Raw genomic sequence first — 24,030 nt, forward strand, 5'->3', positions numbered from 1 at the left:
TCAGTTTTTTATAGTTTAACTCCTTTGGCTGCTGTTTAACCTCTTGGGACTGCTGTCGGTAATTACGTCTCTCCGGCTTTAAGAGCTTTTTGCTTTCCTTTTTCTCCCCCCCAAGCCCTTGGGAGGGGTTAGCCCAAGGTGGGGTTGGGAGGGGGAGCAGGAGTTTTGCTGTGAATTCTTCAGCCATTTAGTGCAAATTCCTGTAATTACCGGCATTGTGTCCTCTCTGAATGGCACATAATACAGCAGAAGCCATTCCTAATTGAGACCTTACAGGAGGTACAAATCCTCTCTTTGTTCAGCCTGACAAATTAGTGCCAGAAAGTGGCAGGGTCCGAGTGGGAATCAAAGGCAAGAAACACAAAGATGGAACTTAAGGCTACAGTAATAACCCTCTCTTGTCCTGAAGGAAAAAAGGGAATGACCAATGAAAAATGAAGTTTTTTTTTGTTATAAATTCCCTTGACATGACAGCACCTCGGGGCTGCTCTATTTATTTAGCAAAAGTGATTAAATAGTAATACAACAGGGTTGCCCATTGTTTCCCTGGGCGCCCCCACCTCACAGACCCCCGCTGCCTCGGCTAATTGATTGACAATGAACCTCTGATAAAGAGGTATGTTGTTAGGACCTGGGGTGGGGGGAGCATTTTTTCCCTCTCTTTGTGTGTCTGAGTGTGTGTGTGTGTGTGTGTGTGTGTGTGTGTGTGAGATTTCACTTTTGTTTGAATTGCCCTTCAGTTTTTCTTTGCCCCCCGACCCCTCCTTTCCCCCTTCTCCCCCTTGCTTTTTCCCCCCAAAAGCTTTTCAGCGCCTGCTCCCAGCTGACATTCACAAACAGGTAAAGAGGAATTAGTATTGTAGTGCAGGCTTTTGACAAGTTTATCTTTGGAGCGAACTTCCTCCTTTCCCCCTGCTCCATTTAAGGCAAAACAGCAGTGTGAGAAGAGAGAAAGAGGAAGGGGGCTGATTATTGGTGCTTTAAGGTCAGAAAAGTGGTTTTTTTTTTTCAAGTTTCTCATTTGTGGAAACGGATGTCTGAAACTAGTCTTGAACTAAGATTTCCTCTTAAGTTCTTTATGCAACTTTTTAAAAGCTTGTGCACTAATGGCATTTACATTTTGGAGAGGGGGTGTTTTAGAGTAGGAAATAGAAATTTGAGTTACTTAGTCTCCCCCCAGTTCCTGAAAAGTGGGGATTGATTATTTGTGGATAGAATCTGGCTGCTAGACTCCGAGGATGCTGCAAATTGTGGGAAGACGACCAAAGTCCTCCAGGCAGATAATTAATAGCCCCTAGTTTTTATATGTGCTCAACTAGCTAAATCAGAGCTAAATCCCTAATTTAACTCTGTTACAGCTGCAAAAACAAATCATTTCAAGCCCCTATGAAAGCAAAATATATTAAACAAACAGTATCGACCTTGTTAATACCACTTGGCATTTCATGTGATAAATGAGAGTGTCTTTCTGGCAAAGGCCTGTTTTATGACATTGTTTAGACATAAAGGATACCTTTACCCTGGTAATACAAGCATCACTGATAGAAAGTATGAGGTGGTTAATTATTCATTAAGTAGCTGCCAGTCTGGAAGTAAGCAATATTTCTGAGTTGGGCATAGTTAGTTACTTATTGGCCTTGGAGTAAATCATGCAGAATAGCAATTCTTAGGAAAAAGAGAAATTAAATGTGGAAACTGACTATGTATGTGAGTCTAGGTAAAGGAGATCTGTGGGTTTTTAAGTGCGAGAAAGGGAAGTTGTATATTGTGCTCTTAAGAAAAGAATGTTCTAAGGTAGCCAAAATCTGTTTTGATTTCCACATGAAAAATTAGAAGATCCTCTAGATCCTAAAGTGCCAAATCTCCTAAAAAAGTGAGAGAAAGGAAAGAAATAGACTTTCCTTGATATCTCCAATTCCCGTCTTTACAACTATTTTTAAATTTGTTTCCCACTTGCTAGGAATGGTAGTGAGATGAAGATTTATTTGAATTAAAGAATGGACAGTTAGCCAATTGGAGGAGAAAAGGACAATGAAGGAAAACTGAGATACGCCCCCGTCCCCCAAAATATCATATAAACAGCTTAGGTAAACAAGAATTGTTTAGTCCATTGCTGTCTTCTCACCTTGTATTGTCAAGTCATTGTCTCTAGCTTGTGTGTGTATGTTCACCCTGAAGGGCTAGGTTTTATTTCCCCACCTTGAATATGACCATGAACGGGTTGCTGACAGTAAAATCCTTAAGTGGAGTTTGGTGGAAGGTTCATTTCAATAAACATTTATTAAACTCCTCGTGGGCACCACACAGATGCTCTACCAGGCACCTTGGGATATGCAAGTAGGGCGAGGTACAGGCTGTGCTTTTCAAAGACTTATAGAATCCTCTCCAAAAGGGTAGGAAGAGCTTGAACGGGGTGAGCAGGAGAATGGGGCTGGGAGAAAAGGGGTTAAAAGCTTTTATGGTCACTGGCTTGGAGATCAATATATCCTGCCTCTGCTTATGTCAGAGAATCCTGTTGTAGAGAATTTGAAAGCTGAAGAGCTAAAGTGCTCTCTTCCCTCATTTCCCCATTTTAAATTTCATCCTCATATCTCCTACAGAATTAAACTGAGGGAAAAATCCACTTGGCTTTTACTACCTGTCAAGGATAAAACTTGAATTCCTGGTGTGTGCTCATGTAGTAGGTGCTATGGGAGATATAAGAGAAGCATAGAAATGGGCTGGATCCCCAGGACTTTACAGTCTGGTTGAGGATGCAGAAAGGAAGACGAGGGATTATTATACAGGTCAGGCTTATGCTATATAGCAGCAATTTTTAACTGGTGTGCAGCAAGAATTTTTAAAACATGCACTACCTGACTATTTAGTGAGGGGCACTGACCTCTTTTCTCTTAGATTGTCAAAGTAAAAAATGACAACAGCCAACACAATAGCCACCTGGGGTGAATGAATCAAAATTGTACCCATTTTCTGTGTGTGTTAGATAGGGAAAAATAAAATTTGTTGGTGTGCCACAGAGTTTTAGTAATAAGCTTATGTGCCATGAGATGAAAAACGCTGAAAATCCTTGCTATTCAGCACATAGTTTTCAGAAAAGCACTTGGCAAAATCCTCAAGACAGAGAAACCTGGGTCATCAGAAATTAGTTATATAATTTCGAATGATTGGCAGCTTTACCCAAGATCGTTGACTAATGGATCCCTGTCAGCCCAGGGGGCTGTCAGTGAAGGTACATGATAATAATGAGAAGCAGCATAATTTAGCAATTAAGATCAAGAACTCTGGCATCAGGCTGGCTGGGTTTCCAGATCTGCTTCTCACCAACTGTGTGACCCTGGGTAAATTACTTAACCTCTCTGTATCTCTATTTTTAAATCTCAGATGTGAGAAAATAATCACATCTACTTCATACATCTGCAGCGAGAATAAAATAAGTTAACAGGGCTTGGAACTGTGCCTGGCACATAAATATAAGGATTAGCTCTTTTTATTATTTGCCCAGATAGGATAATAATTACCTTGATAAAGATATTATAGGCATACTTATCAAATTTATAGCACTCCCAATATGCTGAATGACAGAATCCAGATTCTGAAACACATGCTAAGGAATGGACCAAACAAAATATGATTTAGTAGGGAATAAATAGATAGCCCTATACTTACATTCAGAAAATGAACTGCAAAGATAGAAGGTAGAGGACATACGATCTAAGAGCAGCTCAGTGGGCATCCACTTGAGGCAACAGGAGGCCAGAATCTGTGCTGCTGTGGTCATGTCAAAAGCATGCACAACAGGTCTAACAAGAGAGGTCACATTCTCATTGTGTTCTGCCGTGGCCAGCCCTGGACATTGCGGTTATGGATGCTGCTCTTGTAGAACCAACAGCCACATCTGCTGACATAGGAAAGGATGGTGAAGGTACTAAATACCATGTCATACAAATATGACCTAGGGTAGGGAGGACCCAAGTGTTGTCTTCACTTATCTGAAGACTGCTACTTAGCAAATAGGCTTTCACTGTGTAATGCTAGTGGACCAAGAAATGTCCAGAGTGGGATGGATTTTCCTTAGTTAAGATTTGATGGTCATGGGTGAAAATGAATAGAGTGGTAAGAGCTCTGGCCAGTGAGACTGGAAGACCTCAAATTGTGACCTCCAAGCGGATCACGTTGCTTGTCCCAGCTATAGTTTTCTCATCTGCAAAGTGAAAAGAGGTATTGAGTCAGCCCCTCTGCAAATGTTTATTGAAGCCCTACTATGTTCTAAGCACTGTGCTTAATGCACAGTGAACAAGATAATCCCATATGTCCTCACAGAAGTTGAAAATTGGAAACCAGACAATTAAATAAGTAATCATAGCACATAGTTGAACTTGAAGGTTATTGAGTTTCCTTTCAATGCTTGCATCTCTATGGGATATTTTAGAGGGAATGGCCTTGCACTATATGGTCCATTTTATCTCTCATTCTGTGATTCTTTGAATCCCTATGGAAAATTAGAGTAATGTCCTCCATATAAACCTCATTTCATAAGTAATATCTTTTTCCTTTGGAGAAGAGATTGTAAAGCTGTAGAAGTATCACTTGAGTAAGGAGACTGGAGACGGGACTCTTTTCCCTGGCTCTGATGTCTGTCACTGGGTAAATGATTTTGCTCTTTATGCACGGCCCCCCCCCCACCATTTTTTTTTTTTTTTGCAATCTTAAGTTTCTGCAGCCATAAAATCGTTTTAAATAATAATAAAAGTACATTAAGAATGTGAATACACTCTGAAATAATAAAGTGACTCTTTGGGAGAAGAAGAATGTTATATAATTTGGGTTTTGAACTATTTCACATCCTAAAATTCAGAGAGATTTGATCACTTTGTATAAGTGGGCTGTTTGATATTATAGGATATAAATTTGCTTTTTTGATTTATTCCTGGTATTCTCATCATAGAAGTCACATGTTGGTCTTTGATATGTTTCAGAAGAATAAAATCATTTTGAATTTCAGAAGATATAGATCTTTTGATAGACCTTCCTGAACTTCATAGGCCATAGCTGTGCTATCTTTTTTTTTTTTTTAAACTGTTCATTTCTCCCAGTCTTTGTTGCTATACTTTGGTCTGGAAAGTTCTTGTCCCTTTTTGTAGCTTCCTTTATGGTTAACATTGTTCTCATCATGTGTTCATTTCCGGCTAAACTTCTAAAGGAAGTGTTAATGTACTATTGGACTGTCCATTGAGTAAAAAGTTTCTATTTATTGACCTTTCATTAGGAGAGAAATTGATCTAGGTGTGGTTTTAGGATAGACTGGGGATATCCCATCTGGGGGTCGGTCAATATTCTCCTTAATTTCTAGCTAAGTTCCTTGAGAAACTGAGCTTTCACAGGCTCCTCTAAGAGCAAGAGCTACTTGAGAGGTTTTCTAAAATCCATTATACTGCCTAAAAGCAGAAACGTACTTCAGTAAAAACTGGCCATTTTTATCAATAAATACAGCTCTAAATAAGAAAATCTAATAATAGAGTAAGACAAATTTATTTCACACATTAATATTTTCATCTACTCATTCATTCATTCACCAAACACAGGCCACATACAGTCCCAGAAATTCAGGTGTTGGGGTAAACTAAAAGTTAATTTTAGCAGTAGGAAATACAGTTGTATACAGATCTTTATAATTTGAAATATGTTAACATAGAAAATATTTTAATCAAATCACATTAATAAAAAACAGAAAGTGTGAAACTCCTTTACATGTTCCAGATAAAAAAAGGCCTGCAAAGCAGTGAGCCCTGAGATTAGGGGCAAGAGGCAATGTCTTGGGTGTGGTTTTGTTTTATGCTTTATCGAAGGCTTCTGGGTATGAAAAATTCTTCCCGTCCTTAAAGACTTCCTTCCAAGCCTTCCTTGACTACTCTACCCTCCTCCCCCCACCACTCCAATCTCCGAGGTAGAAATGAGCATTCTTCCTGCATGACCCCACCCCCTCCATTCTCCTGGACTCCTGTCATTGGCTTATGACTTGTGTCTGATGTTTGTGGGCCGGACCACAGCACCTCTTAAAGTGTGGTCAGAGCTCATTTGCCTCAGCATCACGAGGGTAATATGGGGAGCAGTAGTTGGACTCTTCTCTGTTAAAGTTAGGATCTCTGGAATCGGGCCCAGAGATTTTAACAAACTTTCCAGTTGATTTGGTTGCATATGAAGTTTGAGAAACCACTGGCCTATCCCTTAGAGTGTTGTTAGTGAATGAGTCAAGCCATACTTCAGTTTTCCCTGGGTTATTAAGCACATTTCCTCCAACTGTTTCTTCTATGTATGTCGAACATTGAGGTATCAATGTGCTGATGATGTCCAGATTTCTATGTCTTCCTTACATTCTGGAAAGTGCAATGGTGTTCTAATAGGGTTCTACCCAATGGTGACTACAAACAGAAGTGATTAGTTCAAGACCTTACCCACATCCTGGCTTCCTTTTTAATACATCCTAACATTATCCCTCGTTTTTATTTTATTCTTGGTAAGCATATTTAGTATTTGAATTTTGATAGCCTTTATTTACCTCTCTCGCTTTCTTTGCTACCAGCTGGGTCATCTTTCATCTACCTGATGACAATGGTCTTTTAACCAGTCTTCCTGCTTCCATTCTAACCTTTCTCAAGTCTTGTCTTAACTGCAAGCCATGCGATCCAATTAAAATTCAGATTGACCCTCACACACCTCACTTCACAGTCCTTCAGTGGCTTCCCATGTCTTTTGGCATGAAGAGAAGCATCCTTATAGTGTCCCCACATGATTTGACTCCTATCCCCGACTTACCTTCAACTCTTACTTTCTTGTCACTCTCTCCCACAAACGAAGTTCAGTCCACAGGGACTTCCCTCTGTTCCTTAAATGCACCACATCCTTCCCACCTGCCTCAGAGCCTTCCCACATGTAGTTGCCTCTCCCTGGAACGTTGCCACCCTCCCGACCACCCCCAGCTCATTCTTCAGGTCACTATACTTAAATATCACTTTCTCAGGAACACCTCCAGCCAATTCCTCAGACTGACTTAGGACCTGTTTAGTTCCCTCCACTGGGATGCTGGTGTAATACCTCTTACTCTAGTACTTGTCATAATTAAGATTACATTATCATTTGTGTAATTGTTTATTTAATTACACTCTCTCCTCAACTTAACTGCAAATGCCTATTGGCAAGGGCTAGGTCACCTTTTTCATTGCTGTCTCCGTAACTGTGCATCTGGCACCCTAAATATATCTAATCATCTCTGTTTTGAACCCTCCCTCCCCACTTCCACCATTGGGTTCCCCGCTTTCAGCATCTTTTCACAGAATCCTAGGTTGGAGTCATCTGCAGATATAATTAACATGTTCTTTGCTCCATCACCTAGGATGGTTTTAAAATATTAATAAATGATGGAGCCAAAATTTACCTTTTGAAAATCAAGTTATGATTATGAAGGCTTCTAGGGACTTTTAAAATTTTTTATTTTGTTAAGGAATTCTTAGTTTTATTTTAATTATTTTAAAATGTGATAAGTATATGTAACACTTGTTTTTATAATTATTAATATTGATGCAATAAAAAGGCACTAATAATTTGCTGCTATATTCTTCTTTAAAATTATTTTTTATGTTTTATTGAAATTATTGGGTTGACATTGGTTAATGGAATTATGTAGATATCAGGTATATGATTCTATAATACATACCTATATATTGTATTGTGTGCTCACCACCCCAAGTCAAGTCTCCTTCCACCACCATTTATTCCTTCATTTACCATCTCCTACCTCGCCCAGCCCCCTTTCCCTCTGGTAATCACCATGGCATTGTCTATGTGGTTTTTGTTTGTTTGTTTGTTTGTTTTTGGTTAATCCCTTCACCTTTTTCACTCAGCCCCCCAACCCTCTCCCCTCTGACAGCTGTCAGCCTGTTCTCTGTATCTATGAGCCTGTTTCGATTTTGTTTGTTAGTTTATTTTGTTCATTAGGTTCCACATATAAGTGAAATCATATGCTATTTGTCTTTCTCTGACTGGCAAAAAGTAAGATTTCCTTCTTTTTTATGGATGAGTAGTATTCCATTGCATAAATATCCCACAGCACTTTTATCCACTCCTCTATTGATGGACACTTGGGCTGCTTCCAAATCCTGGCTATTGTAAATTATGCTGCAATGAATGTAGGAGTGCCTGTATTCTTTCAAATTAGTGTTTTAGGCTTCTTTGGATGTATTCCCAGAAGTGGAATTGCTGGGTCATAAAGCAGTTCCATTTTTAATTTTCTGAGGAAACTTCATACTGTTTTCCACAGTGGCTGCACCAGTCTGCATTCTCACCAACAGTGCAAAAGGGTTCCCTTTTCTCCACATCCTCGCCACACTTGTTGTTTGTTGATTTATTGATGATAGTAATTCTGACAGGTGAGGGGATATCTCATTGTGGTTTTAGTTTGCATTTCTCTGATGATTAGTGATGTTGAGCATCTTTTCATATGTCTATGGGCCCTTTGTATGTCCTCTTTGGAACAGCATCTATTTAAATTCTTTGTCAGTTTTTAGTTGGATTGTTTGGGTTTTTTGGTGTTGAGTTGTATATAAGTTCTTTATAAATTTTGGATATTAACCCCCTATCAGACATGTCATTGGTGACTATGTCCTCCCATTCAATGGGTTGTCTTTTTATTTTGTTGATGGTTTCCTTTGCTGTGCAAATACTTTTTAAGTGTGACACCCTGTTTGTTTATTTTTTCTTTTGTTTCCCTTGCCCGAGGAGATACATCAGAAAAAATATTGGTACAAGAACCATCCAAGATTTTACTGCTTATCTTTTCCTCTAGGATTTTTATGGTTTTGAAGGGAAATTTTTCTTTTTAATTTAAATTTTTGACTACATACCCTTGGCTACTTTTAGAGCCTTTGTTACACTGGTATGAGGGATAAGTGTGAAACATTTTCAGACTTACTTGACCCTCTCTCTGCAGGACTGGGCTTCCTCAAACACAGGGAGCAGACCCTTGCTCTGCACACAGGAGCATCAGAGTTTTTCTCACTTGCTCATATCCTGTTTCAGCCTCATTGGTGCACTGCCATTCAGTTCTGGCACTAACCACCCACAGTCGGTGCAAACACCGTGAATGAAGGCCTTGATCCCCCGCAAGACTGCCCCCACTGCAGGTGCCAGCCACAAATTCTGGGAGTCCCCAGGCCACCTGCGCTCCGTCTGACTAGCTACTCATTTTGGGATTTCCACAACCCCCACAAGGTTGCTAATGGGCTGAATGACATGCAACTCAGGAAAGCGATACACTCACAATTACAATTTTATTAGAAAGGATACAAATTGGGAACATCCAAATGCAGAGATGCAGAAGGCAACACCTGGGAGGGCTCCAGATACAGAGCTGTGGGCCATGTCCCTGTGGACTCAGGTCACGTCGCCCTCCCAGCACACTGATACATTCCTAACCAGGAAGTTCCACGGTTTCAGCATCCAGAATTTTTATCAGGGTTTCATTATATAGGTCTGCTTGATTGAGGTCAGGCTGGCTCAAAGTCCCAACCCTCTAATCATGCAGTGGGTCCTTCTGCTGACCACCCCCCATCCTGAAGCTATTTAGTGGCCCACCATGAGTCACCTCATTAGCAGAAACTCACTTGCGATCCAAAAGGCTCATGAATACTAAGGACATTTATATCACTCAGGAAATTACAAGGGTTGTAGACGCTCCCTGCCAGGAACCAGGGAGAAAGACCAGACAGTTCTTTATTATACAACAGCATAGGACGCTGAGTGGACCATTTCCACAGCAAAAAAATGGAACCTGGATGGAAGGAGGCTAAGTGATATTATGCAGTTGCTCCCAGAGAATGAGGAAGCCTCAGCCTGCTCATCCCGTTTGGGCATTTCCAGTCAGCTTCCGGCACTGACTGCACCCACCTGGGGAAGGAAGATTTCTGGTGGTGTCTTCTTTGGTCTTTCTGGGACCAAGCAGCTTGAGAAGCAGCCAAGAAACGGGCTGGCTCTGGGCTGCTGGGCTGGCGGCCCCCCGCCCAGGTTGGGGGGGTGATGTGCATGTCCAGTGGCTTTGTGACCCCCCGCTCTCTAACCCAGATACCGCTCTCAAATCTTGGTGTAAAGTAGGGGATGTTTTCTTTTTCAAAAGATATTATAAAGGTGACCAATCAAATGAGTTTTATGTATTAGCTTTCACTGAAAATAATTTTGTGTGTGCTACACACCTCTTATAGATGGAAACTAGGATTCTAAAACCAGAGACATGAAAGCTGCTATCAACTTTCAAAAGACTGAAAATCATGTTCTTTTATTTCCTCCCAGCCTTATTAAGTTATAATTGACAAACAACATTGTATAGCTTTAAGGTATATATAGTGTGATGATTTGCTATGTGTAGATACTGCAAAATGATAACCACAGTAAGGTTAGTTAACACATCCATCACTTCACTTAGTTACCTTTGTTGGAGAGGGGGAGAATCTTTAAGATCTACTCTCTCAGGAAATTGCAAGTAATACAATACAATATTGTTGACTATAGTCACCATGCTGAAAATCGCATTCTAACCAGGTAGGTACCAACATAACAAGGGGTGTGTCTTGCTCATTTTTTTTCAGTAAAGTAAATCATGTGAGAGCTGAGTCAAAAGCCTTGCTGAAAATCACTTCCCCTTCAAATCACAAGGCCTGTACCTTTGTTAGAGGATAGGCTTTGGTGGGGAGTCTTGATCTCTTTCTCCACCTTTACCAATAAAGATGTTCTTTTCAGATTCCAGACTTTTAGGAACCAGGCAGAATAATAGACACACATGCTTTGGTGGCCAGGAAGCATCCAGACTCAGTGGGATAAGTAATCAATTAGGAGCACAGAGGTTCGTCTTCTATTTATAGCCCTGCCTCCGTCTGGTTTATTATGTAGCCTCGAGCCAGTCTTTTCAGTCTTCTGAATCAGCATCTTCAACACCATAACTTGAGGGAAGGTTAAGCTGCCTTGACAATGTACAATCCAAATGTTACAAAGATATCAGCAGAACCAAAAGTGTCAAATCTTAATTTAGTAATATTGTATATCACTGCATATGTCCCCCAGAAAATAGGAGAGAGGTTCCCCAAGTGATTTCTTAGATGAGCAGAAGTCTTCTTGAGGTCTAATGGATGGGGAACCATTAGGAAAATGATGTTTCTCATCCATGGTAGGATGAGGAATTTTAACTGAGTAGAAGGGGCCCCATAATGCAGAGGGTGTCCTGGCAACCCCTCGAGCCCAGCTTCCCTGTGTGACCCTCATCTCAGTGCTCTGGCTGCCCACTTGCCTCCCCCGTTCTTCCCCACTTCCATTCCCGGGTGCTGTCTGTCTGCACCATCACCCTTATAGAAGGGCTCTCCAGGGTTAAAACTCGTACCTCTTCATTCTGTCCCCAGGGGTCAGGAAGAGGGAGATCGCAACACCCTCAGGCATTGCTTGTAGATCACAGGTACTATCATATAAGGGACCTTAAATCCGGTAGACTTACAGCTGGAGTCCAGGCCATGCTGGCCTGTCCCAGCAGACAGAAAAATTGCTCCCTGCAGGCCAGACTGAGTATGCCAGGGTCCTCCTAAACACACCCGGCAGATGCCTTATTTTTCCATCTGTGAGGAAGGCTGGATAAGCGATGGGGAGAGAAGCGGGGAATATTGTTACTCTAGGAAATTCCTTTCAAGTGGTGGCATGAGGACCAGGAAGGAGGAGTTTCCCACCTACCACTTCTAAATGTCCTGACAGAAGCAGCCCATCTTGTGATACTAAACATACAGTTAAAACATTAGCTTTGGAGGTGGACACAGACCTGTGTTTTCAGAGAGACAAAAAGCTTGGAAAGCAGGCCAAAGAAGGCAGAAGGGAAAAGAATAAAGGAATAAAGTGGACCAAGGAGGTCCCTAAGTTTTCCGGAACATGAAGAATTCAGTTTGGGGTGAAAATGAAGAAATTCAAGCATGGAGTTAAAGGAAGCTGATGAAAGTGATCTTTTTCACTTTGTGACTGTCGCCAGCGCCACTCAGATCCGCTCTCCTGACTTTAATGTCATCAAATTGTTGTCATTACTAAAATAGCTCAAGTAGGAGTTACTCTAAGAGATGCTGCCATGGTTTTTTAGGACGTCTTAGCAAAGAGGAAAGGTTGTTCTTTTAGGATATTGTAGAGTTCAAAGAGATGAGACTCTTGCAAAGTCGGAGGAAGAGAACCCAGCATTAGGCATGGGGGGTGCTGTGGAAGAGAAGTAGAGGGGACCGCGGAGGGACAGCGACAGCGGCCGCAGACTGGGTGAGGCTGGTGAACGCGGGGGCTTCTACCTACCTCCGGCCGGGAGGGAGCGCGAATTCCAGAAACAGCACGGAAAGACAGGTTGCTGAAAAGGTAAACCGAAGAGATAATGTGACTTTCTAAGTCAATAAGAGGTTATTGACCTTTCGAAGCAATCAGCAGAAAGATAGAACTGGGGAATCACCAAAAGAGTCAGTGGCGCTTTAGTACCATGTTAAATGCCAGGAGAAATCCCGGTAGCAAGAGCCCCGGCGGGGCAGGCGGTGGCCTCTGTTGGGGGGAGCGAGGGCTCGGGAGCCCGGCTGGGGCTGGGGCGGGGGGCTGCTCGCTTCGGGCACAAAATGCGAGGGAATGCCGAAAACCCCTCAGTAATCAAGATAAGTAATATTTTAGTGTAATGGTATTTCACAGTAAAAATTAATACTAAGAAATCCACGAAGAGCAAAATATAAAATTATATATGACTGCTTTTTCCTGTGTCCCCCAAGGACTATGGTTCTGGGGATCATTCCAGGAAGACCTTTCTTCCGGAAGCTTTCAGTGTGTCCATCCCAGGCAGCCCACCCGGCATTGCCTTGTTCCGCGGGTGGCGAGGTTGACCCTTGCTTCCTGCCGAGGGTCGCGGGGCGCCACCGGGGAGCCCCCGCACCCCCGCGTTGGAGGCCGAGCTGCCGCAGAGCAGCGTTACCGCGCCGCCGCCGCCTTCCTGTCTGAAACGATCAGCTTAGTTGGATCCCCTCCGTTTCTGCAGTTGTTTTTCAAGTCAGAATTATTGGTAGGCAAGTGTTTCACCAGAAGGATTAAGCTGTGAGGGACAGAGCCCGCAGCGTGGAGCAGGTGGCCTGAGCAGGGAGCCTCGCCGCCGGCCCAGGGCGTGCAAGGCCGCCCGGGACGGCCCTCGCTACTCCGACCTAGCGGCGGACTCGTTTTCTTTAGATGAGAAGGTCGAGCCCGTGAAAGGGCTTTTTCTCCTCCGCATAATAGATGGCATATCCCTCGCTTGTGCAGAAAAGTGATTACACGGATCTCTTACTGTGCTCCTTCGTCTTTGTACTGTCACGGGGTCTTTCAGCAGTGGCACTATTGGCATTTTGGACCAGATAATTCTTTGTCATGGGAGGCTGTCCTGTGCATTGAGGGGTGTTTGGCAACATCCATTAGATGCCAGTAGCTACCCCAATTCACCATTTTGGATAACCAAAAATGTCTCTAGATGTTGCAGATGTCCCCTATTGGGACAGAAACCTCCCTGGATTGTGAACCACTGCACTATCAAGAAACAAGACCTACTGCGTCTTTGCTTCCTTGAACTGCTTGCTCTTTCTTACCTCTGAATAAAGTGGCTTCTACTGAAATGCACGCTGATCATTTCAGACCATCGAGTGGCTCATAAAAAGACCTCAGCATCTTAATGGGTACATTTAAGTAAAAGTAGTAGGTTATAGAAATAGAACCCTCACCAACCATCATTCAGTATAAATCTATGAGATGCTTTCAGTCACAAGAAAAAGAAAATCGAATTCAAACTGATTTGTACAATAAAAGGGAATTATTCTCCATCAGTGGAGCTTTAAGTGTCAGTTGCTCTGACACTTAAGGTCAAATTTTTGAACACTGTTTTTTTAACTTAATGCTTCAAACAAATATAGCCTCTGCTCCCCCAAAAGCGGCCTCTTCTGACTGAGATTTCTCGTGTAATAGTCACAAGCTCAAAACTCATGGGCATCTTTGAGGAGCCCACGCGCTTTCCATTAGTCAGCTGTCAGACGGTTGGCATTTTATCTCCACAGTGTCTCCTTTTCCCCCTTCCCTGCTCCCCGGCCCGCGGCTTTCTCAGGCTCAGCCTGGCACACTAACTTACCGACTGCTTCTTCCGCCCTTTCCAGTGTCTTCCTGCCAGGTAATCTCAGGCTGCTGTTCTGCTTCGGACGACCCTAGCTGTTCCTGTATCTTATGGATTAATTAGGACTTCTTCCCATGAGCATTCCGATTCCTAGGTTCTAGTGTCAGTTTATAGTTGAAAGCTGTCTGAACATCCCTCTAAGCTGCAGTTAGCTTCAGACATCTGGAATAGTCCGTGTTTTCCCAGCGTGAGCCCATTTTTCTCACTTGAACTTTTCTTTGCCAAAATCTCTTTTCTTTAAGGTGCAGCTTAAATGCCCCTGTGTCTACACAGCTATCCTTGATCTCCACAATGAGAACGATTGCTTTGTCCTTTGCTTGTCTCTCATCTTCTGCTTCCTACCTTATAGATTTGTATTCTTACCCCCCCCCACTTCATATTCAGAGGTGATGCTACTGCTTGTGAGGTCCTAGGCTGAGTACACTGATGAATTAAATTATATAGTTCTGTAAGGTTGATTCATATTTTCTGTGCTTGTCGTATTATCATCCACCGTAGACAATTTTTATAGTATCTTCTACAAGGAAATAGCTATGTCAAAATTCACCAGCCACTATATAGTTCATTGGTTTGCTCATAGTGCCACACCAGCTACTTCTCTTAGACTCTGCCTTTTTTATTCGATGTATAACCATAGATAGACTTAGTTTATCACTCTCTGCCTCTGTTTCTTCATTTGTAAAAAGGGGATAAAAACCTACCTCATAGAATTGATAAGAGAATTGTGTGTGTGTGTGTGTGTGTGTGTGTGTGTGTGTATAACAGTGCCTGGCATATAGTAAGCACTTTGTAGAAATTTATTTATCCATTTGCCTATTTATTATTTCAATTTTAAATTGCTTATCAGTTTTTTGAAAGTCTCTGGGGAAAGAGCAAACAGGGACAGAAGTTAATGAGAAAGTCTAAGAAGAAAACAAGTATTAAAAAATACTAAATTTAGACTGATTTAAATATACTAGATACTGAATTTATAGCATTTCATTATTAAACTTTTCTTATCTTACCCTTCTATAAATAGTAGTGTTGAAGCATCTTATCATAACAAAATTAAAAGTGACCCAGTGACTCAAATAATTTCTTTGGTAGTGAAAATATGTGTCACAGATCATTATATTTATAACTCAAGGTAGCTGTTTAGTAGATAGAAAAGCAGTCAGAATTTCTAGAACAGTGAACATATTTACTTACTTGTCTTAGCAAAAATCAAGATTTATTGCCTTTCAAGATAAATTTTGACTAAATATTGACTTTAGGCTCTCAATCATTGTTTACTTGAAAGACCAATAAATCTTGACACTTCTCAACTTGAGTTGGAGTCTACTTGGTATTCATTAATTTATTTAATAAGATTTATAATCTTAACAACATTCCATGAGCTTGAACAAACAAACATAGAGTTTAGCAAGAGTAGAAAGTCTTTAGTTTGTATTTTCTTTTCTTCTTTTTTTTCTTTTCTTTCCTTTTTTGCTGTGAAAAGCTTTATTATTTTCATTTGGTCCCCGGCTTGGGAGAGGGCTCCAGGGTGGTTAAAAACTGCCTTGTGGCTGCAGGGGGCAGAAGCCCTGACACCAGGGGCATGCAGAGGGGCCCCTCAAAGTCCGCTGGGTTCTGGAGGCCCCTAGTCCTGTTTGAGGATTGAAGAGCCTTTCCAAGATATACTCACCCAGTCCCACCTACGCAGGTTAGTCAGGTGGTCACCCACCTTCTTGATGAGTTTCACCTCCTCATCCAGGAAGTGGCCATCCAGGAAGTCAGAGAAGAGGTCTGTGTGGGCGGAACCCCGGGCCTGCCGACCCCAAAGGACCTAGCTCAGGTTCTTCTCCAGGACCATGGCCCTTCACAGTGTTCATGGTTTTACCCTGCTTATCGTGGGATGGCTTCAGCATGTCCTGGAAGAGGATGTGCCCACCGTTTGCATTTTTATGAGAAGCTTGGTGCTCTCGCCCTTCTCCTCACAAAAGGAGTGGCCCAACCCCTTCCAGAGCTCCACAGTCATGGTGGAAATAGAAGCCCAGAGAGAGTTAAGGTAGGAGTCCCACAGATGCAGGCTGACTGGGTGGTTGATGGTGGCCTCCACCTCAGTAGAATAATTCTGATGAATGTAGGAGCTCATGGTTGGTTGACAATAAGGAACTAAACCACAAAAATGTGTGTTGGATGGTCCTGGAGGTAGGGGATGGCCAAGTAGGTGGTTTTGGAGATGGTGAGTAGAAAGGAGGTTGGAGGGCGGTTGGAGGCTGGAAAAAGGAGGGCTCCTCGGGTCCGTTCCTTCCAAATATTGTTGAAGCAAGAGACAGATTCAGGGAACCTCTGGCATGCTGGCTTATATTTTCAGTCAGCAGTAATTACATAACATGTGATTTTCACTTCATTGCTTACTTCAATACAATACCTCTATATTTAATATGACATACAAGTCAAAGCTAACTTACCTATTTAAATATTCATTGCAAAAAAAAAAAAAAAAAAAAGACCTTACTGAGACTTGTAGAATTTTACAAGTCTCTAAATTTTACAAGTCTCTACTTCTAAATTATAAAGCAATTAGTATTCAAATTGGATTTTTAAAATTATCATTCTTTGGTTGCCTTAGTCCTGTAAGTATAATCAAGTGACACATAATTATACTTCTTAGGTAGCCTCTGTCTTGGACAGTTGATATTTGTTGGTCTCAACCTCAGTCTGTCTCTGTTTCTCTAGATATGATGTGGATTTAACACTCATTGCATCCTAGGGCAGAGCTAATACTTTACAAGCACAACATCCGCCATGCTCCTGTGCTGAACTGAAACTCCTTTAGTTAGATGCATCCATTTTGTCCAATAGGAGTTACTAACTTCTCTCACGCCCCAAGGACAGAGCTGTCCTAGCAACAGCTACAGTCCGTTCTACCAGTGCCAGCCTAGGTTACCCTACATGTGTCAGCCGCCACAGGAAGCTTCTGTCCAAGTGTTCCTTATGTTATTATTTTTTTAATGACCCTCACCCAAGATTATGTTTATTTATTTTAGAAAGGGAGTAAGGGGGGGGGGTGGAGAGAGAGAGAGAGACATTGATGTGGGAGAGAAACATTGATCAGTTGCCTCCCATACGCTCCCCGAGCAGGAATCAAACCCCCGACGTGTTGGAGTATGGGATGACACTCCAGCCAACTGAACCACTGAGCCAGGGCTCATTTATGCTTTTTAACATGTGTCAGCCAGCCCTTTGTGTAACTCAATTTTTTCAATCAAAGTTTTAGCCAACAGTGACAATTTCTTTTTATAATCACTCATTGTTATAAAGTCCATTTATAGACAAACATAAAATGAAACCCATCAGAAAAAAATTATTTTCTGATGAAAAGAAATGAATTTCAGCATGGCTCTTGAAAGAACCAGTCAGTACATTTCAAGATTATGCTTTGCTTTATTGCGCTTCACAGATGTTGCATTTTTGAAAAATTGAAGGCAGGACCTTCCACCAGCAAAAGATTACTGCTCACTTCATTGTGATACTCTATTTATTGTGTTGGTCTGGAACCAAACCCACAATATTTCCAAGGAATGCCTATATGCGTATTCCCTCCCAACCATGAATTTTACATCCCCTAGGAAGAGAATTCACTATCATAAGACTTAAAACCTTATGGAGAAAATAGCTTTGAGAGGTTGCAGTCTAAAGTGAGCCCATAAAGTAAACAAAGGGACAACCTACAGAGGGACAACCTACTACAGAGGTCGGCAAAAGTAGGCTTAGAGTTGTGAGTACATGCAATGTATTGTTATTTATTAATTATTGGATTATTTTCGTATGGACCACTGTAAACCTACTTTTGCACCCCTGTATTCACATTAGCATTCTAGGCAGCACACAATGGATTTTTCTTGATTTCCCCTTTTGTTCCTTTAGTTTCATTTGAGATGCTTGTGGGTACTGTTTGCCTTGTAACAGACAAAATGCATACTCAGAGGCATTTGTTCTCATGTGCCTGAGTCACCATCCAAATAGTTCATGTCTTGATGGACTTCAGGGTTAAATAGGTGCCTCCTTCTTTGTGGGTCACCACCTTGTCCCACAGACAGAATAACTTAGCCATGTGAGATAGGAAAAGTTTTAGATCACTTATAGTATCCTCCCCTCCCCCTTATCCACAGTTTTGCATTCTGGGGTTTCAGTTTTTCATGGGCAACCTCGGCCACAAAATATCAAATGGGCAATTTCAGAAATAATTCATTAGTTTTAATTTGCACACCATTCTTATTCGTGTAATGAAATCTCACACCGTCCTGCTCTGTCCCACCAAGGACATGAGCCATCCCTTTGTCCAGTGCGTTCTTGCTGTGTCCTCTGCCGCCGCCGCCACTCGTCGCTAAAGTAGCCGTCTGGATGATCAGATCACCCGTTGCGGTATTGCAGTGCCTGTGTTCACGTTCTTCTCTTATTGTTATAATTGTTCTATTTTCTTATTAGGTAGTGTTGTTAATCTCTTACTGTGCTAACTTATACATTAAACTTTATCATAGGTATGCATATATAGGAAAAACAGTGTCTGTATATTTGTGTGTATGTATGTGTGTGTATATGGAAATATATAGATGTGTGTATACACACATACACAACACACACACATATATAGGGTTTGGTACTCTCCGCAGTTTCAGGCATCCATGGGGGGGTCTTAAATCATATCCCTCACAGAGGAGGGGGGACTAGTGTACTTCTAAATTGGTGTTTCTCAATGCCTGCCACCCTTGGCTCTTTTCCATTACCGTTATGTAGAATTCTGTGGCCTCACTTCCTCCTGTGTTAACTTGAGAACACACATGTGGTCAGACTGGTATCCAAGCTCTGTCCCCTCCTACAGTGGAGAACGCACGTCATACCCAGGTTTCCTTTCTCTCCACCTTTTTTAATGGATACCAAAGCTACAGCGCCAAAAGCTGCTCCTGCCTGCTGTCCGACAGTCCTTTGCTTAGACGCTGTGCAAGCGTTGAGCTGCTGCCAGGATCATTAAACAGTTTTCAGTTGTATACCCAATGTGACACCTTATTTCGAAAAGTACATGCTCAACACTTAACTCTCAATGAGCCAATGGTTATAGGCCGTAAGCTAGGCGGCTAAGTTCTTTATGATTTTTTCTCTTAATTCTTGTAAAATAACAAGTCGTTGAACCCCTACTTCTGTTTTTCATTTCGGCACATCTAGTGTCTAAACCACATGGTCAAAGTCCAGGCCTGCAAGCCACATTTTGCACAATGCTTCCCACAGCTCACTGTCCCAGGCCAGGACATGGGACAGGACAGAGGACAGAGGGGCAGGGCAGGCCCCTCCCGTCCCCTACGGCCATCTCCCCTACCCTGAGGGTATGCAGTAAAAGAGGGTATGAAACTTAACCAGTTTCAGTTTTTCTGTGTGAACTGAGCAAATGAGAATGTATCCCCTCACTCTCTGTCTCTCTTTGCCTCCCTTTTATAGAGCTGCCTTCTCCCTTTTCTTTTTATTCGCCCCTGTTCTCTTCGTAGAGCTTTTTTACCTTCCAAATACAAAACACTGGGCTTACCTTCCTAAACTGCATACAGGGGCAGCATGGCTGACCACACTTGAAAGCCTCGTGCGTGTTTTTTCCATGGTGAGAGGGATTCACCTGGATCCAGCCACAGCCCGTGGTACTTTTCTTTTACACCCATGAATTTTCCAATTGCTGGTCCAGGGCCAGAGGGCGGAGTTGGTAGCCATGAAATAAAGAAGGTTGGCTTCTCCTCAGATCTCAGCTTCAATAACACTGCGTTGCAGCCAATTGAGCTAACTGGGTACATTTGTTAGAAGAAAGATTGTGCCTTTGTGGAGAATTATGCCAAAATTTCTGCTTCAACCCCCAGCAACAGATTCTTTGGGGTGTCTTAAAAGGCCATTTGGGAAATGGACTTACATGGAGCAAATAGAATTTCGGTTAAATGGTTACATTTGTTTCCCAAAGTGTATCAGAGGGAAGCTAAGCTCTTCAGAGCATGTGTTCATTAAAGATTTGAAGTGGGGTGGGAAGCAATAAAAAAAAAAAAGGCCAGTAGGTTCTCTTGTGAGATAGTTTTTTGTTCCTATGAATTGAATACACTCTCTGAAAAGTTTCAAAAAGAGACTGGGAAGAATGTATTTGCTTTGATCCAACATGTGGAGTGTTCCCTACCACAAATGCCCTTTAATTTAGAAACATTGTTGAAAAGTCTATTTGAAGGTACATACAAATATAATATGTAAATAAGCTCTAATTAGTTATTTCAATTAATTATATTTTGTTTCTGCTTCGCAGCTCTATTTTTCTTCCCATAGTGTTGCTTGTCAGAGTCCAGCTTTGGCACCCTGCAAAAAACATGCTTTCCTAACAGTAATTATTAAGAAAACACATTTTTCCCTCTCTTGAAAACTTTATAATGATAGTGAAATCCCAAATTGTGTATCTTTACAAGGAATTGTTTCAGACATTTTTAGTCTATGATTTGCTAGTATAATATTAAAGAAGGAAATCTGGCAGTTAATTGAAAGACTGGGTGTTTCCTTCTTCAAATAAATGGTATGTGTTGTTTTTATAACATGAATCTACATCAGGCCACCAACTAGTCTTTAATCTTCTTTCCCGACCATCCTATGTTCTTCGAATGATAAATGTATTGGATTTGAAGATTAAAAGTTTTAATTCTTTCTAAGTCAAATAAGATTCTTCTCAGTGGGGACAATGAATGCTCTGGAAAAACACTGGTAAAGTGAACTCAGCTTGTTTCTACATAGTAAATTTTTGGAAATAGACTAAGAACCTGAAATGTTGATTTTGGAAGCCTAGAAAATAAACTGTGTGACCAATTATGAGCTTTTCACTGAGCCCACGGTTTGTACACCCTCTGCACTTCACTTGAGTAGAGTTAGAATCATAGAGCTTGCAGGACTTTTGTAGACACCTAGAAATCAGGGAGCAATGCTCAGTTTTTATCCACCTTAGCTCCTGGTGGTGGTTGGGTAGGAATGCAAGTTCCTGAGCCCGACCCCAGATCTACGGAATAAAAATCTCTGAGATGGGGTCTACATTTTTCGCAAACATCTCTAGAAAATTCTCATGCTCTCTGAATTTGGCAAACCACCAATTTAGGCTAACCCGTTAAATCTGCAGCAGGGAAGCAGGCCTAGTGAGTTGATGGGTCAGACTTTCATGGTATCATAGACAACAACAGGCTTCCCGACTCGAGGCTTGTGCTTGTGCACTCACCTTGTAACCAGAACAGTCCTGAGCAGGCGGATAGGCTGAAATCTACTTCTGTGATTAGGGGCAATTTCAGCACCAAGAGTAGGAGAGCATGGTTCTAAGTAAGGTATAAGGGCAAAGACACCCAAAGACTAGAGGTCAGAGTTTTAGTGCCGGTAGTTCTGTGTATAAACTAAAACCTGAATGAACCTGAGGCATGTTATCTGAGCCTTTTACTCCTTTAGGAGCCTGGAGACCTCTGCAAATAGCCAAGGATATTTAGCTCATTTGTTAGCTCATGTGGTTGAACCCTCAGTGTGTTAGGCTTTGGCCCTGTGTGACTGGTTGATATACACATCTTTAGGCTACATGCTGTCTTAAAATGCACACTTGTGTATTTTAATATTGCCTAGAAAATTACAATAAAATCATATGCTTCAGTAGGTACTACTGATATTCCCAGTAAATATCCAACAAATGCTTACTAATGTTTATTATTTCCAAAATTCAAACAAAAAGGTAAAATAACCTAAATTTATTTTTGCAGTATTCTGCAGTGAGAATTTCAACTATAAGTATGATTCTGAATTTGTATAAGATCATGATTACTTTCTAAATCATTAGGAAGGATTGAATTCTATTCAGTGTCATTTTGTCATTAAGTCAAGTTGACTGTCTATTAATTTTTGGAAACTGCAATACCCCATTTTCTAGAATATGTCAAGATCCACTCAACTCTTTTTCAAACTCCATGTATGAACACGTGTGTAATGTATAAATCTTAGAACAGACAATATATTTTCACAGGAAAATAACAAAAGTAGGCTTTCAAGAGACAGATGACCAAGTTAGGAGTGTCTATTCTAGAACAGCTGTGGGAAATTAAAATCCCTTTATATGCATGTGGCTGTATGTGTGCTCAATAATATTCAGTCTGTCATCTCTTCAACATAAGCATTTAGTGATGGTCTGCCATGAGCAAAGCTTTGTGTTAAGTGCTGAAGGTAAAAAATAGGCCTGAGAAGATAGCAGTGCGGTTTTGGCTGCACGAGCACATAAAAGGGCGTACCAGCGTAAGGAGACAGGCGTTACATGCCAAATGGGCAGTGTGGCCAGCGGGCGCAGCAGACAGCATCCCGGCGTGCAGAGCCCGGTGCCTGGGGCAGCGCCTCCTGAGCATCTAGTAGGGGCGACGTGTGTGTGGCTCCTCCTTATCTTTCCCACAGACCTCACTCCTCAGCCACTGGGAAAAAAAGAGGAACTTGTTAGGATTTTGTTGGTGCTCAACAGTAAAGTAGTAGCTTTTTGGGGAAGGAAGAGTATTGAGCTCTTGAAGCATAATACCAACACCTTTACTTTCTGTCTCTCTATACCTCTCATATTTAAAAACAGTAGGATCTCATTCTCTTTTTGATGGATGCACGGTGAAACTGCTTGATTACTGATGCCATTTTATTTCTAATGAAAATGAGAGTTCTGTGAGCTTTATGACCCTTTTATTCATGCAGTTCACATGAATCAGTATCTTCTTAGGTTGGTGATTTGTTAAGTAAGTGTGTTTTAGCTCTTTCTAATGGAAATGGGGTGCAACACTGATCATTATATCATCATTATTATTAATATTAGTAGTAATTTATTTTGTACCTATATCACGAAATAGGCTTAATACGAGATTTCTTTGATAAATGTAGTCCTTAGCACCCTGCCGTGAAATGGGTCATATGGAAGGATTTCTAAAATGAAAGTTGTAAAGCAAAAATGTCAAGAAAGGGCCGCTGTTTATATAATCTTGATTACCTGTCTGGATTTTGTCCGCTGGATTGATTGTGGCAGAGTTGTACGCTCAGCAGTAGAAGGTAGTTCCTCCCATCTAAAGAAAATTAGTGTCTTCTTTGTGGCAGAGCCGTGCTCACATCCAGGTTCCCTGACAGCACCAGGACAGTGCTCACGGGACCATGGACTTCCCTGGACACAAAGAGCGCCTTAGAAATCACCTGCAGGCAACCAGTGGTCTTGAGTACTTGGCAGGATTTGGCAAAGCAGAGATCAGAGAAGAGGGCCTTGTGTAAGGAGAAATGCCACCTACCAGGATGTGGGGGGTAGAGTGAGCACACTGTGTTTATTGGGGGGACAGTGTGGAGAGTTCCCTGACTGGAGTAAAGGGGCTCCATTCCCAGTGGAGAGGAGCAGGAGCGGGTAGCTGGAAAGGTGAGATGGGGGCCAATCAAAAGACACATTTCTTTCATTGATTTTGGAAGCAGAGGCTACATACCGGTTTTTAGGATTATTTTAGAATCAGACAAGCTTAGAGCCAAATCCCACTCTACCTGTTGTTGGCTGGGTGGCCTCAAGACAAAATACTTAACTGGGCTACAGCCTTAGTTCATTCATCTGTAAAACAGAGCTGGTAACATCTTCCTCATAGAGATGTATGGCTCACATAACGTCCTGTATGAGATGCCCCAATAGAGTGCCTTGTGGCATTAGAGTTTCTGAGGAGGGTGCAAGGAGATAAAAGTGGGCTTGTAGGGAGACCGATCTGTGGCAGCTACGTGCTGAAGAGCTGGCATCAGAAGAGACCAGGAATGGGACC

At 41.8% G+C, this 24,030-nt stretch overlaps 1 protein-coding gene across 1 annotated transcript in view; it reads left to right on the forward strand.

Annotated features, from left to right (window-relative positions):
* PLEKHM3 (pleckstrin homology domain containing M3) overlaps positions 1-24,030 on the forward strand; it is a 167,013-nt gene that overhangs the window by 40,939 nt on the left and 102,044 nt on the right. The gene's annotated exons all lie outside the window — the stretch shown is intronic.

Source organism: Pteronotus mesoamericanus, unplaced genomic scaffold, assembly GCF_021234165.1.
Source record: "Pteronotus mesoamericanus isolate MK-2021 breed Mesoamerican mustached bat unplaced genomic scaffold, CSHL_Meso_final contig_90, whole genome shotgun sequence".
Lineage (NCBI taxonomy): Eukaryota > Metazoa > Chordata > Mammalia > Chiroptera > Mormoopidae > Pteronotus > Pteronotus mesoamericanus.